This window comes from Hibiscus syriacus, unplaced genomic scaffold (assembly GCF_006381635.1).
Source record: "Hibiscus syriacus cultivar Baekdansim isolate YM2019G1 unplaced genomic scaffold, ASM638163v2 tig00006888_pilon, whole genome shotgun sequence".
NCBI lineage: Eukaryota > Viridiplantae > Streptophyta > Magnoliopsida > Malvales > Malvaceae > Hibiscus > Hibiscus syriacus.
Genome location: NW_024062116.1, coordinates 1 through 15158, shown reverse-complemented (window position 1 = coordinate 15158; position 15158 = coordinate 1). Strand labels below are relative to the sequence as shown.

The window sequence follows — 15158 nt, the reverse complement described above, 5'->3', positions numbered from 1 at the left end:
ACCAATCAGCAACAGGGGTGGTGGCGCAGTTGGCTAGCGCGTAGGTCTCATAGCTTTCTGAGTTATCCTGAGGTCGAGAGTTCGAGCCTATCTCACGCCAAGTTTTCATTATTACTTATATATACTTTCTACGTAAGCAGTAGAGCTACTTGCATGTGGTTTGTTGTCCTTCAAAGAGGATAGCCAAAGTCATGGTGAAATCAAATAATTCAACTCTCATTGAACGATTTAAGATTAGAAAAGATCACAATGAAAAGATGTACGGAATGTTGTTTGTAAGCTTTGATTGTTTCTTTCTGTTTTATTGTTGGAATTGTAATATTATGGAAGATTGAATGATGAGAATGCCTGCAATCTTTCATATTTGAAGAACTGAGATGATTGTCCTTCTGTAACCTTTTGCTTCTTCTGTTACTGACAAAGCTGGTTGGTTAAAAAAACATGAATAACAATACAGGCATCTAGGGAAAATATAAAAGACCACTGACAGTGTTGGTTTGCAGCCACGTCTATGCATGGGAATTTTTATTTTTTATTTTAAAAAATCCGATCAAACATAAAATCATTTGATAATGAAAACAATAAAAAGTCGCTTTTTTTGGAAAATGTAACAAGAATAAGATAAATAAAACAACGTGCATTAAACTTGTTCAGGTCGAATTGGGGACTGATTTCGACCTCAATTTTGAGACGTCAAAATCAACTGGAAAAATCTTGGAAGTCGACAATCATCAATTTCTTTTCTCTAGCTCCAATATCGCCGCCAAAAACAGGAATAGCGATCAACCAACAACCCTTTTTGCGAGCTGAAGCACAGATCTCGCTCGTCTGCTGGTGTGATCTACAATGACAGCACCCAGGTTGAGAGAACACCTTCTAGGTCGGATTGATGGGTGAGATGTTGTGGGGAGTCCACAAGATGGGCACCTAGGTATAGGAGAGACGACGCTTTTGGTGGGGTGCGAGCGTACATGGTGAGGGAGTAGGCAGCTGAGAGGAGATGAGAAGCCATGGTTGCACCAATTACGCCTATCCCAATCCAGCCCAAGCAGGTTTGGGACCAGAGATTGGCTTTGGGTACGGAGTTTCCATGGAGTTGAGTAGAGATTGAGCACCTAAACAAACAGCTGGGGATAACCAATTCTCTAATACTGGCTCGCACCACACGTCCAACTATCAGGAGATACGAGAAGTACGGTTTACCATAGGCAAAAGTAGGAATGCTAAACAAGTGAGGCAAAGGCACCAAACAAACCACTAAATCCAGCCAGAAAATCAAATAACAGACCATTTGTTTCTCATACAATTACTAACGTACGGTGTATAGTCCCACTTTGAGTCCATAAAAATGGTTGTGAAGGCCAAATCATTCGTGAAACTTGAAAGATGATTATTGTGCAAACATAAGCCAAAAAAATAGCATAAAGTATTTCAACATTCACATCCAGTTGACCTTGGTTGGCTGCTGCTTACAACGTCGATGGTGTCGGGCAAGTATCTACAGGAACAAAATATCCATCACAACATAAGAAAACAAGAAATTAAGTATTATTCACACAATACCAAAAAAAAGCAAAAGTAAAAAATGATTTCAGAATCCAAGCTTTTAACAACTTTTATTCTGCGACAATGGGACCTTGAAAATCAATATTTCAGGCAAATGTCCTTCATTCCTGGATGCCAAAAAAAATTCTCCCCATAATTTGAAATGCTAAAATGCTACAAAGAAAGATGATCGACTAAAGCATGAAATAACTAAAATCAAATACATTTGAAATAATAGTTGGTTCATTCAATTATCATATTGCAGTTCATTATGTAGCAACTAATTAGTGACAGCTAAAGGTTTTTCTCATATTGCATGTGAATGTTGTTAATTCTCAGATACCAAAATTGAAAATTCCCCTCATAATTTGAAATGATAAAATGCTACACAGTAAGATGATTGAATAATGCGTGAAATAAACTAAAATTGGATGCATTTGAAACGAATCAGTTCATTCAATTATCGTATTAAATTTCTCTATGTAGCAACAAATTAGTGTCAAGTACATATAAAGGTTTTTGCATGATTCAAAATTAAGAATTATTTGTTAACTGATTATGATTTGTTAACTTACATTTCCCTCTTCCCCACTCTTTAGGGCATTCTTTGCTATGCATTGGAATGCTTCTTCCACGTTAACTCCCTCCTTGGCAGATGTCTCAAAATATGGGATATTTCCTTTTGAGGCACACCATGCTCGAGCCTTTTTCTCAGATACCTAAAGAATCCACAAGAAGCGGATAATTGTACCTTTGTAGAGAAGTGAGAGATGACATGTAATACTACAGAGAAGAAGAAAGAAGAATAAAAATAAATATACATACTACTCTACTGTTTCCACCATCCACATCATTTTGTTTCCCAAAACAACAAATGGGAAATTCTCTGGATCCGAAGGGCTTGCCTGCAAGGTTTCTCAAATTATCATTTCTATTTGATAAATCCTATAGAGCTGGTTTGCTGGTTTTAACAGAATTCAGATTAAATGTACTTGAATAAGAAACTCTTCTCTCCAATTGTTAAGGTTTTCAAATGATTCATCGAGTTGACATCATATACAAGAACACAGCAATCAGCACCGCGGTAGAAAGCAACACCTAGGCTCTGGAATCTTTCCTGACCAGCAGTATCCCAGATCTGGGAAACAAAATAATGTTGAAAAACCTTCTTAACGAAGATAAATTTGTGCAGTGATCATATCAACCAAAGTCCAATCAATACGCAATAAACCATAATTCCCAAGTCAGCCATAGCCCATCACAAATTTGCTTCTAGTCAATGCTACAACTAGAGAAAAAGTGATCATATCCGAGCTTTTTCCATGAATAAAAAAGAAAGTGCACTAGCACCTCCAATTAGTGGAATCACATAGTAAAGTAAGATGCATTTGCAACAAATCATAGATGTTTTTAGTAATCCAGGTTAAGCTCTATTCCACCATAGCTAAGCTTTAGTACAAGAGCTAGAGATAAGAATGAAGCCACTTCTTCATCATAAACACTAACCAGCACGAGAAATTAAGATCCCAAAACCAAATGCAACAGCCGAAGCAAGCTCATCAAAATGTTAAAAAGAAATGCTTGTACTTGAGCTCAAGAAAAAAGATACTAACTTTATACAAAATCAGACATGTTTGTTCTCAGCATGAAATCTAACCTGTAAAGTGAATAGCCTATCCTCAAACTGCACTTCCTTTGTCAAGAAATCGGCTCCGATCGTTGCCTTATGATTGCTAAACTTCTTATTCACATATCTAAAAGCAATTGTAAAGGCAAGCAAAAAAAAAGTTCGAATCGATAACAACTACAATTAATTAATACTACATACAGTATACGACTTCAATGTCTTAGTAATCAATAAAATACAACTACAGGATACTGATTCATCAAAGACGTCTTCCCCACCCTGCAAATCACAGATCAATAACAATCACAAACATTGGATTGATAGAAAACATACATACAAAAATTCTACAAAATTACAGGCCGAATTAACTAAGGCTGAACAACTTATGTATCCAGCAATTCCAATAGAAAGATGAGAGAATAATAGGGGAAGCCTCAAGGAAAAGGAATTAACTAACCCGCTATCGCCGAGGATGATGACTTTCAAGAGGGTTCTACGGCGCGACGGCATCGTAAGGACACTAAGGATCTATATGATAAAGAAAAACGAAATGGGAAATTCAGTATATAGTGAGTGAGTTGCTGTTGGTTTTTTGGTCCGACAGAGAATTCCGTAGGAAAATTGGGTGAAGTTTCCAGCGCTTTCCCCCTTCACAGTTTTTTTTAAAATAAAATTTGGAAATTATATTTTTTGGGTAAACTATACTAGTAACCACCCAACTATAGTCTTTTTTCATTTTGACCACTATTTTTGAATTTTTATCAATCAAATCACTTAATTATTTAAATGTATTTACCGTAATAGTTAACGGAAGTCCTGATGTGGCAACTAGAAAATTTGATATAATTACATATTTGGTTACTCTTACTTATATATTCTATTAATTTTGTCATAATTTTAATACGTTAAAATAAAATTAATCTTCAAATGGGATGGTGTCAAGTATCACCATTCAATTTGATGATTACATTTATTTTATTTTAATTTAATCCTAATTTTAATAAATTAAAATAAAATTAATCTTCAAATGGAATGATGCCATGTGTCACCATTCAATTTGATGATTATATTTATTTTATTTTAATTTAGTCCTAATTTTAATAAATTAAAATAAAATTAATCTTCAAATTGAATGGTGACGGTGCCATGTCACCATTCAATTTGATTATTACATTTATTTTCTTTTAATTAATTAATTAATTTTAATTTAATTTATGTGTCACCCCTAGTGAAAGATAAATAAATCAAATAGAGGTGGTCATGGGAATCGATCCAGGGTCTCTTCGGTGATATGAAGAAAAACTAACCAATAGAGCAGCCAATTTACTTGGATCAAAGAATACTATATAACATATATATCTTATATCATAGGCCAAAGCTAAATGTTTGACCCAAGCTAACATTAAAAAAAAATATTTTTATCTTAACTTCATATATTAAATTTAGAGAAAATAACCTCATTGACCAAAAATGCCTTATAATATACGATTTTAACCAACTTTTTTTGGATTTGCCCAAAAAACTAAATCGCAATGTGGTCGATAATTCGCAACGCGATCTCCGGTATCGCAAATCAGTTTCCAGATTCGCAACGCGAACTTCGACTATCGCAATGCGAACTTGGACTATCGCAATGCGAACTATCGCAATGCGAACTATCGCAATGCGAACTTGGACTATCGCAATGCGATAGTCGACTATCACAATGCGAATATGTAAATCGCAATGCGATAGTCGAAGTTCGCATTGCGATAGTCCAAGTTCGCATTGCGATTTACATATTCGCATTGCGATAGTCCATTGCGATAGTCCAAGTTCGCATTGCGATTTACATATTCGCATTGCGATAGTCCATTGCGATAGTCCAAGTTCGCATTACGATTTATTCCAAATTCGTTACGATAGTCCAAAATCGCAACGACTGGTGGTATTGCATTTGTCTTAAGAATTTTCTCTAAAAAGATAGTATTCGCGCGGAACGTGTCGAAGACACGTATTACCACGACCACGACCACGACCACGATCACGACCCGACCGAGACGGCGGCGGCGGCGCGCGAGAGTCCCCCTTGTTCTCTATCACTCAATAAGAAAGTGGGAAAGCCAAGCCTTAACTATCATTCCCAATAGTTTCCAATATGTGGGATTGAGCATTACCAACACTTGTTTCCAATACAATGTGATTATTCAGGAAACAATTAACAATCATGCACCTTAAAACAACTGAATCAGCAACCAATTGCATTAGTATTATACGATTAAATATGTCATAATTAAAAGTCAATCTACAATCAATCGCGATTATTGCAATTTTAAGCAAAACATTCAAAAATAATATCACTATTTAAGGCTCAATCCCACATAGTATTGGGAATAAGTGTTGGTAATGCTCAATCTCACATAGTATTGGAAACACTATTGGGAATGGTATTAAGGCTTGGCTTTCTCACTTCCTTGAGTGATAGAGAACAAGGGGACTCTCGCGCCGCCGCCGTCCATCTCGTCTCATCTCTCGGGTCGGGTCGGGGGGTCGTGGTCGTGGTAATACGTGTCTTCGACACGTCCGCGCGAATAATATCTTTTTAGAGAAAATTCTTAAGAAACAAATGCAATACCACCAGTCGTTGCGATTTTGGACTATCGCAATGAATTTGGAATAAATCGCAATGTGAATATGTAAATCGCAATGCGAACTTCGACTATCGCATTGCGATTTACATATTCGCATTGCAATAGTCGACTATCGCATTGCGATTTACATATTCGCATTGCGATTTACATATTCGCATTGCGATAGTCGACTATCGCATTGCGATTTACATTTTCGCATTGCGATAGTCGACTATCGCATTGCGATTTACATATTCCATTGCGATAGTCCAAGTTCGCATTGCGATAGTCGAAGTTCGCGTTGCGAATCTGGAAACTGATTTGCGATACCGGAGATCGCGTTGCGAATTATCGATCGCATTACGATTTAGTTGGTCATTTTGGCAAATCCAAAAAAAATTGGTTAAAATCATATATTATAAGGCATTTTTGGTCAATGAGGTTATTTTCTCTTAAATTTAATTCAATTCTTAACATTATATATTTAAGATAAAAATAAAATTTAAAATATATTTTAAACATATGAATTTAAGTAATATATATATATATATATATATTATATATATATATATATATAATGTAAATTTATAAAAATAAAAACTATTTTTTAATTTTAGTTTGAGTCAAACTATTAGCTTTGGCCTATGATATATATATATATATATATATATATATATATATATATATTAGCCCAGTGTTTGAGTCCATTTTCTTCTCACCAAAGACACCCAAGATTGATTCCCTGGTCACTTCCATGTGCTTAAATTTTCTTTTCATAAATATATTAAATTTAAATAAATTAATTAAAATAAAAAAAATGCAATTATCAAATTGAATGGTAACACATGGCACCATCCATTTGAAGTTAATTTTATTTTAATTTATTAAAATTATGACAAAATTGATAGAATATATAAGAGTGACCAAATATGTAATTATACCAATTTTTTAACTGCCACGCCAGCACTTTCGTTAACTGTTAATGACAAGTGATCTGATTGAATGCATTTAAATAGTTAAATGGCTTGATTGACAAAAATTCAAAAATAGTGGTCAAAGTGAAAAGGAGCTATAATTAGGTGGTTACTGTTATAGTTTACCCTTTTATTTTTTAATTAGCATTTAAGGAATATTTCTGAAAATAGGATAAACTAGTGTTCAAATCAACAATTATTTAATCGTTTTGTTTTGATCACCTGATTATTATTTTTAATTATATCTAATGCTATGTTTTTGTTTCATTTTAATCACATGTTAAAATTTTTAATAGAACTACTGACGCGATATTTTTATTTTATTATGATAATGTGATATCATTTTATAATAACACGTCAACACTACCATTAATTTTTTTAACAGCTGAGGCTTAAATTAAACCAAAATGTAACATTAAGGTATGATTATGAAAAGTTAAAATTAATATAAGGGTAAACTATGGAGTTGGTCATTTGACTATTGAAAAAAGGCACGAACCAATTAACTTCAGTAGTTAAACGAATGTTTGTTATCTCTAAAAGTCTCAAATTCAAGCACTAGAGATTGCAAGGATATTTAAGCTTCTATTGTCAAAATGGTTGGAGATTTTTAAAATAAATATTATTTTATAATCACTCTAGATTAATAAAAAAAACTAAAAAAGGGAAAAATACTTTAAATATCAGTGGACTTTAAAGGTTGACTCATGTATACCACTAAACTTCTAATTTTATTAATTATAGCATTGAACTTTATTTTCCACTTTAATTATGTCACTCCATCATTAAGTCACTAACGACGGTGACATGACTAACAATTAATGACATGACAACTATACCAAAAATATATTAAAATTGAACTCGTCGTGTGAATTGAATCAAAATTTTATGGAATGCTTTGTGTCCCCATAAAGAGTTAATTATTTGTCATATTTTATGATATTCGTCTTATGGATACAATGAATTCCATATACACTAACAAATTTCCCCTCCTCCTATTTTTCTTTGAGTTTGTGCCTTTTTTTATAAAATAGATCAATTTTCTTCTTTGATTTTGTTTAGTCGGTGACGTCATCGATTTTGATGTTAGTTGTCGATTGTCGATTATCTCTTTTTTTAGCTTTTAAATAAGAATATTCTACTTTTGTAGTACATTTTTTATGGGTTGGATTTGACAACGCCTCGACTTATCAAGATGACGCTTATTTGAAATCTTATTGATCTTTTCATTTATGGAACTTCAAATTAAATCTGGATGCGCGATTTTGCGTTCTTGGATATTACTCGTGACGCTCAACTCTAATTTGCGGTTCTCAATGGTCTTTCAATAGCTTAATTCCTTTTGTAGTTCTTTTGCCGATGCAATCAGATTTGTTCATATTCAAGGGCGAAACTAAAAATTTATTATAGCGGGTTAAGATATTTTTTATTTTTCATAAATACAATTTTCTTAATTGAGGGTCTGAAATTTTTTTCTTTATTATTTTTCAAAAATATATATTTTAATATTAATCAATACTTAAAAAAATAATTCACGGGGGCCAAGGGGCTTTTTGTATCTATTTTTGTATGAGTATTTTAGTTGGATTTTTAACCTTTTTCATATATGATTCTTATATAATCTAAAGTGTCTATTTTCAATGTTATAGAAAAATGCATACTTTTTAATAGATGTTTATATTAAAAAATTACACTAACAAATGACTTAAATTTCAAATTAATTTATAACACTTACATTTCTCAAAATCTTTTCCGTCATGACTATTTGGCCAACAAAACTAACTTGTGCTTATTTTAAAATAAAGAGTAAAATATATTTACTATGTTAATTTCCTACAAACTTTCCACTGTCTTTCTAGTACTATAAAAATTTAGATTTTTCTATTAACACATGTATTAAGAATAAATTGCCTATTTACATTTTATACACCGATTTAATAATTTGTAATTTTATACTTCTTAAAAAATTTATTTTATAACTAAATTATTAAGTATTATAATTAATTATGTTTTAATATTTAAATTATGATGGAATTTAAAATTTAAAATATAAATATATAAATATAATTGTCCAAATCAAACTTACGAACTAACAAAGGGTGAATTATATTATTCTTTACTTAACTATATCTCTTCTATTTTGTTAATTATATTTTTAATTTTTTTAATTTACTCAATGAATTTTTAATTATTTTTATTTTAATTATTCTGAATTATTTTATTTTTATTTTAATATGACATTAAATTTTTATTATTACTTAATATAAAATAATTTAAAATATAAATAAAAATAAAAGTGATCAGATATCACTCACTATCGTAAATGATGTCGATCTCAAATTTAACGGGTGATTTGCTCCACCGTGATAGAGTTAAAAAATAAATTTATCGAAGGTGATTGCAAATTTTACTGGATCGACCAGATCTCCACCCTTTTTCTGATTCGGCCCGACTTCGAAAACCATTACGTTAAAGAGCAAGCGTGAGAGAAGAGATAAAAGAGGGAAAAACACACTAGCCTGCATCTACAAAACTGAATAAAAGTTGTTTCAATCTTCTTAGATCTCTTAGATTCAAAGTTTCACCCAGCGATGGCACAGCCTTTGGTGAAGAAGGATGACGATCGCGACGATGAAGGTAAATCTATTATGATTTCCTTCGATTCCTGTACTCCATTTTTTTCTCTCTATTCTTTAATTCTATTTTGTTTCGAATTAATTGTTCCTTTTGTGTTTAGTTAATTGTGAATCTTAGATTTGAACTTCTAGATCTGTGCGATTTTGATTAATATGGTGATTTAGAGATGCATTTTGTGATTTGTAGATCTAATCTCGAGAGACTACAATTTAGTTATAGTTGATCCGATCTCTGCTCTTGCTTTGCTAGATTTTCAGTGTTTGACATGGCAATGTATCTTGTCAGTTTCGAACTCTTAATGATTGCAGTTAATTTTAGTTGATTTGTGTGGATATGTGAATTTTTTCGGGACTATTTGTATATATTAGCATTGAGTTATGTTCGTAGGCTTATTGAGTTCTCCTAGCTTTGTAGGTGTTCAGGAAGGCTTTTAATTGGTTATTTTGTAATTATGTTTTTAAAACAGTGGACTTCTCTCCCTTTTTGGGGATGAGAAGGGTGCGGTTCTTCAAGAAGCTAGGGTTTTCAATGATCCCCAGCTTGATCCTCGAAGATGCTCTCAGGTTTATACTGTTTAAGCCATCTTGAATGTCTTCTATTTTTTTTAGTGAATGTTTTTAAATTCTCTATGTAGGTTATCACAAAACTTCTTTATCTACTGAATCAAGGAGAAACATTCACTAAGGTTAGTTTTTTCTTTTTATTTATGCCTGAAAAGATTAGATTCATTTTCTTTTTTCTTTTTTTTGTTAAATTGCAATTGACCTCTGTTTTATAGGTTTCCACTGTAGGTAGCATGTACTCTGTTGTGATGAATTTCCCTTGTTGACTGACTATTTGTTGGTGTTGTATGGATAGGTGGAAGCTACAGAAGTTTCTTTGCCGTGACTAAGCTTTTCCAATCAAAGGATATAGGCTTGAGGAGAATGGTCTATGTGATGAAAGGAGCTATCCCATCAGCAGATGAGGTTGTATGTCTTGATTTTTTTTTTGTTTTCTGAATATTTGTTTTTCTTGTGGATGCTAATTATTTATTATCCTTTCTGAAAATAGGTTATTATTGTCACTAGCTCTCTTATGAAGGACATGACTAGCAAGACTGATATGTATCGAGCAAATGCTATTCGTGTTCTTTGTCGGATAACGGATGGAACACTTCTAACTCAGATAGAGCGATACTTGAAACAAGCAATTTGACAAAAATCCAGTTGTCGCAAGTGCAGCAGTCAGTGGCATCCATTTACTGCAGGTAATTCTTTTTTAATGGTTGTTTATTGTATAGTCTTTAATTAATTATCAAAAAGTCTAATAATTTATTAACATGTTATAAATATTTTGGCAGACAAACCCTGAGATCGTGAAAAGATGGAGTAATGAGGTTCAAGAAGCTGTTCAATCAAGAGCCCTTGTGCAGTTTCATGCCCTGGCATTGCTTCACAGGTAAGTTACATTCCTTCTTCAGAAAGTTTCACGAGCCTTTTGATTCTTCTGACTAATTTCAGCAGCTGGTGTAATGTTTACTGATTTTAACACATAGATTGCATGGTTCAGTTGTCCTGGTTAGATAAGTACCTAATAGATCTGCAGCTAGCGGTAGTAAATAAAACAGAGTAGCTTCATGCAGTATGAATCCATAGTACTTTTGCATGGCTACATGGCTGTATAACACTGTATATGCATGGTTGGATTTGGGTTGATTATCATTCAATTGTTCTTTTCATATTAAAACTGAGTAACAACTATGTTGAATTTATCTGATTTAATATTTGCAGATACGGCAAAATGATCGACTGGCTGTTAATAAGCTGGTTAGTAGTTTGACAAAGGGAAGTGTCCGCTCACCATTAGCTCAATGCCTATTGATACGTTATACTAGTCAGGTATACACCATCTCTAATATTTTGCCCATCATTCTTTCTATTCATGGATATAGCAAAATAATTGTAGATTCTGCAGGTTATTCGTGAGTCAGCCAACACTCAAGCAGGGGATCGCCCTTTTTATGATTTTCTTGAGGGCTGTCTGCGCCATAAGGCTGAGATGGTGATTTTTGAGGCTGCTAGAGCTATCACCGAGCTCAGTGGTGTGACAAGCCGAGAATTAACACCAGCAATTACAGTTCTTCAGCTCTTTTAAGCTCTTCTAAGCCAGTGCTGAGATTTGCTGCAGTTCGAACTTGAACAGGTTGATATATTTCCAGTGCTAAATATACCATGCTATTAAATCAACATATATTTTACTGGTTGATGGAAAATTAAAGTCAAGTGCTTAGTGAGAGGAACTAGGTAGTTATCCACTTTTCTGAAATTCAACACACTATGGAGATTGCTGAAAGTGCTTTACTATTGTTTAGCAAATATAATACTTTTCAATCGTAATTGATTGTTGTTTTTTTTACTTAAGATGCATGTACTATTCGGTTCATTCTGATTTTTGACTATGACATATCTTTTCAGGTTGCAATGACTCATCCCCATGGCTGTCACTAACTGCAATATTGACATGGAGTTTAATTTATAGAAGCATTGCCACACTTGCAATTACTACCCTTCTTAAGACTGGAAATGAGTCTAGTGTGGATCGCTTGATGAAGCAGATAACTAATTTTATGTCTGATATTGCTGATGAATTCAAAATTGTTGTTGTGGATGCCATAAGATCACTATGCTTAAAATTTCCATTGAAGCACAGAGCTTTGTAAGGGATACTTGGCTTTGCATTATTCATCACTTCCATCACTTGGCCCATCACTTGGCCTCGGCTAATTCTTCTTTTCTAGTGCCTTAAAGCATTTTTTTATCCATTGTTATCTTCAGGATGAATTTCTTAAGTAATATTCTAAGGGAAGAAGGTGGATTTGAGTACAAAAGGCCATTGTAGATTCAATCGTGATTCTAATCAGATATCCCGGAAGCAAAAGAGACTGGATTGCTTCACTTATGTGAGTTCATTGAAGATTGTGAATTCACATATCTTTCCACACAGGTAGCGTTTTCATCTTATCTGTCATGCTTTTTTTCTTTTCCTTTTTTTGTCCCTTCATTTAAATTTGTCTAAATATTATATTATATTATAGATACTTCATTTTCTGGGGATTGAAGGCCCAAAAACTTCAGATCCAAGCAAATATATACGGTACATTTACAACCGTGTCCATCTTGAGAATGCAACTGTTCGGGCTGCTGCAGTGAGCACCCTAGCAAAATTTGGTGCTATGGTTGATACACTGAAGGTATGAAATCTTAATTTCTCGCTTTTATTTTTGTGAAGTATTCTCATCCTTTGACTCATTGCTTACCTAATTAATTGGAAATCTTGCTATTTTTTGCAGCCTCGGATATTTGTTCTCTTAAGACGCTGTCTCTTTGACAATGATGACGAGGTCAGCTTACCATCAATAATGTCATGTTTGTGCCATTGTATATGTTTATGTGTGCATTATTGTCTGTTTATTTGTTATTCATGTTTGTTGCATTCTTAATCTCAGGGAACTTGATGCTGTTTTTTTCTCTTAATATACCAATATTTTAAGGACTTCTAAATCTTTTGTTGTAGGTTCGTGACAGGGCTACACTCTATCTTAATACACTTGGCGGTGATGGTGCAATTGTTCAAACTGGTGATGATGTAAAGGAGTTTCTCTTTGGTTCACTCGATATCCCTCTGGTTAACCTGAAACAGTTTGAAGAATTATGTGAGTTTCTAAATTTTGGTTACACTTTTTCTGCTTTTTACTCATCTCATGTATATAATTTGGGTCCAGGAGCCATCAGAAGAGTCGTTTGACATTAATTCTGTGCCAAGGGAGGTCAAGACTCAGCCACTTGCCGAGAAGAAGCTCCAGGGGAAAAAACCAACTGGTCTTGGTGCTCCTCCTGCTGGCCCTCCATCAACTGCTGATGCTTATGAGAAGCTGCTTTCATCAATTCCTGAGTTTGCGAACTTTGGCAAGCTTTTCAAGGTACTTCTATCTACTTTTTTGTGTTTCCATTTATGTAATGATGTAGAGATTAATCCAATTTTGAAATTACTAATGCCTTGTTTACATTTTATGGCCAGTCCTCTGCACCTGTGGAGCTGACAGAAGCAGAAAAGAATATGCGGTTAATGTTGTCAAAACATATTTTTGACAGTCATGTTGTTTTTCAGTATGACTGCACCAATACCATTCCAGAGCAGTTATTGGAGAATGTAATAATCCAATTACACAAGCATCTGTAAATTACTTAAATGTTACAGAGTATCCATTAATTAATCTGCGTTTTACCAGGTCATTGTTATTGTGGATGCTTCAGAGGCTGAGGAGTTTGCTGAAGTTGCTTCGAAGCCTTTAAGATCACTTCCATATGATTCACCTGGACAGACCTTTGTGGCTTTGAGAAGCCAGAGGGGACCCACTGTTGGAAAGTTTTCAAATATGCTGAGGTTCATCGTAAAAGAGGTGGCTTCTCCTTTTGCTGACATAGTCTGAGGCTTTTTGTAACCGACCATTATTTGAAAGTGTAAACACCATAAATCAAGTTTAAATTGGTTCTGAATTATCACACTTGGTGAAGACCACAGCAGGTTTAAGTGGGTTCTGGATGATTGCGTGTTTCGTGAAGAAATTTCTTTTACCCCCTTGCCTTACTTTTAACTTGAATTGAGGGATTTTTAAATTTCATTAATACGCTGTTGTGAATATATTTTCGGTTTTCCATCCCATCTCATGCTTGCATTGGTCTTTCTAGGTTGATCCAAGTACTGGTGAGGCCGAGGATGATGGAGAGTAGAGGACGAGTACCAATTAGAGGAGCTTGAAGTTGTTGCAGCTGATTACATATTAAAGGTGGGCGTCTCTAATTTTAGGAATGCTTGGGAAAGCATGGGTGCAGATTGCGAACGTGTCGATGAATATGGCCTTGGCCCCAGGGAAAGCCTGGCTGAAGCTGTTAATGCTGTCATAAATCTTGGCATGCAACCTTGCGAGGTAAGTTTACAGTGTTATTACTTCTTTTGCTCTGTGCCGTTGCAATGGATATGCGTTTTACCCTTGGTCTTATTGCTTTACATTAGACTAAAATACCTTGTATTTTTTTCACTGCAATTCTATTGTAATTGGACAATCTTTTTGTGGTGGTATCCATCCAGGGCACGGAGGTTGTCCCTAACAATTCAAGATCGCACACGTGTCTATCAGGAGTATACATCGGCAATGTGAAGGTGCTTGTGAGGCTACAGTTCGGACTTGACGGTCCAAAGGATGTAGCAATGAAAACTTGCTGTTAGATCTGAAGATGAAGCTGTTAGTGATGCAATCCATGAGAGTAGCCAGTGGCTAGGTTGTCGCGAATCGACTGTTTTTGCCACTAATCCGGCTCCTATATATATAATTTTTTTTGGCTATTTTATATGGCCCGAAGTAGATGCTGCAGAATGGATAAGGTCGTAGAAAGAACTGCAATCATTGTCGTTTTACCTTACTATTTCTTTTATACAGAATTCTTATGTGGGATTACTGCTTCCATCAAGCTTTGGTCGAGAACTACATTGCGTCTTCTCAATTGTCATGAATGGAACGTTTATTACTTTGCATTATGTTTTGTTAGGTTAATATTATTCTTAATTTTGATAAAGCCCTATCTGATTGAATGTCTATATAGATTTGAAATTAAATTTGCACAATTTTTTTTTAATAAATAATTATATAATTTATTTCAAATTTAAGGTTTAAGAGTTAATATAACTTATTCGCATTAGAAAAGTTCATATTTAGCATATTTTTAA

General features: G+C 33.9%; 2 pseudogenes; one reads left to right on the top strand and one right to left on the bottom strand.

Moving 5' to 3' along the window:
- Window positions 1-1275: 1275 nt before the first annotated feature.
- Window positions 1276-3751, bottom strand: LOC120201081 (annotated as a pseudogene).
- Window positions 3752-9209: 5458 nt separating this feature from the next.
- On the top strand, window positions 9210-14713 carry LOC120201080 (annotated as a pseudogene).
- The last annotated feature ends 445 nt before the right edge of the window (window positions 14714-15158 follow it).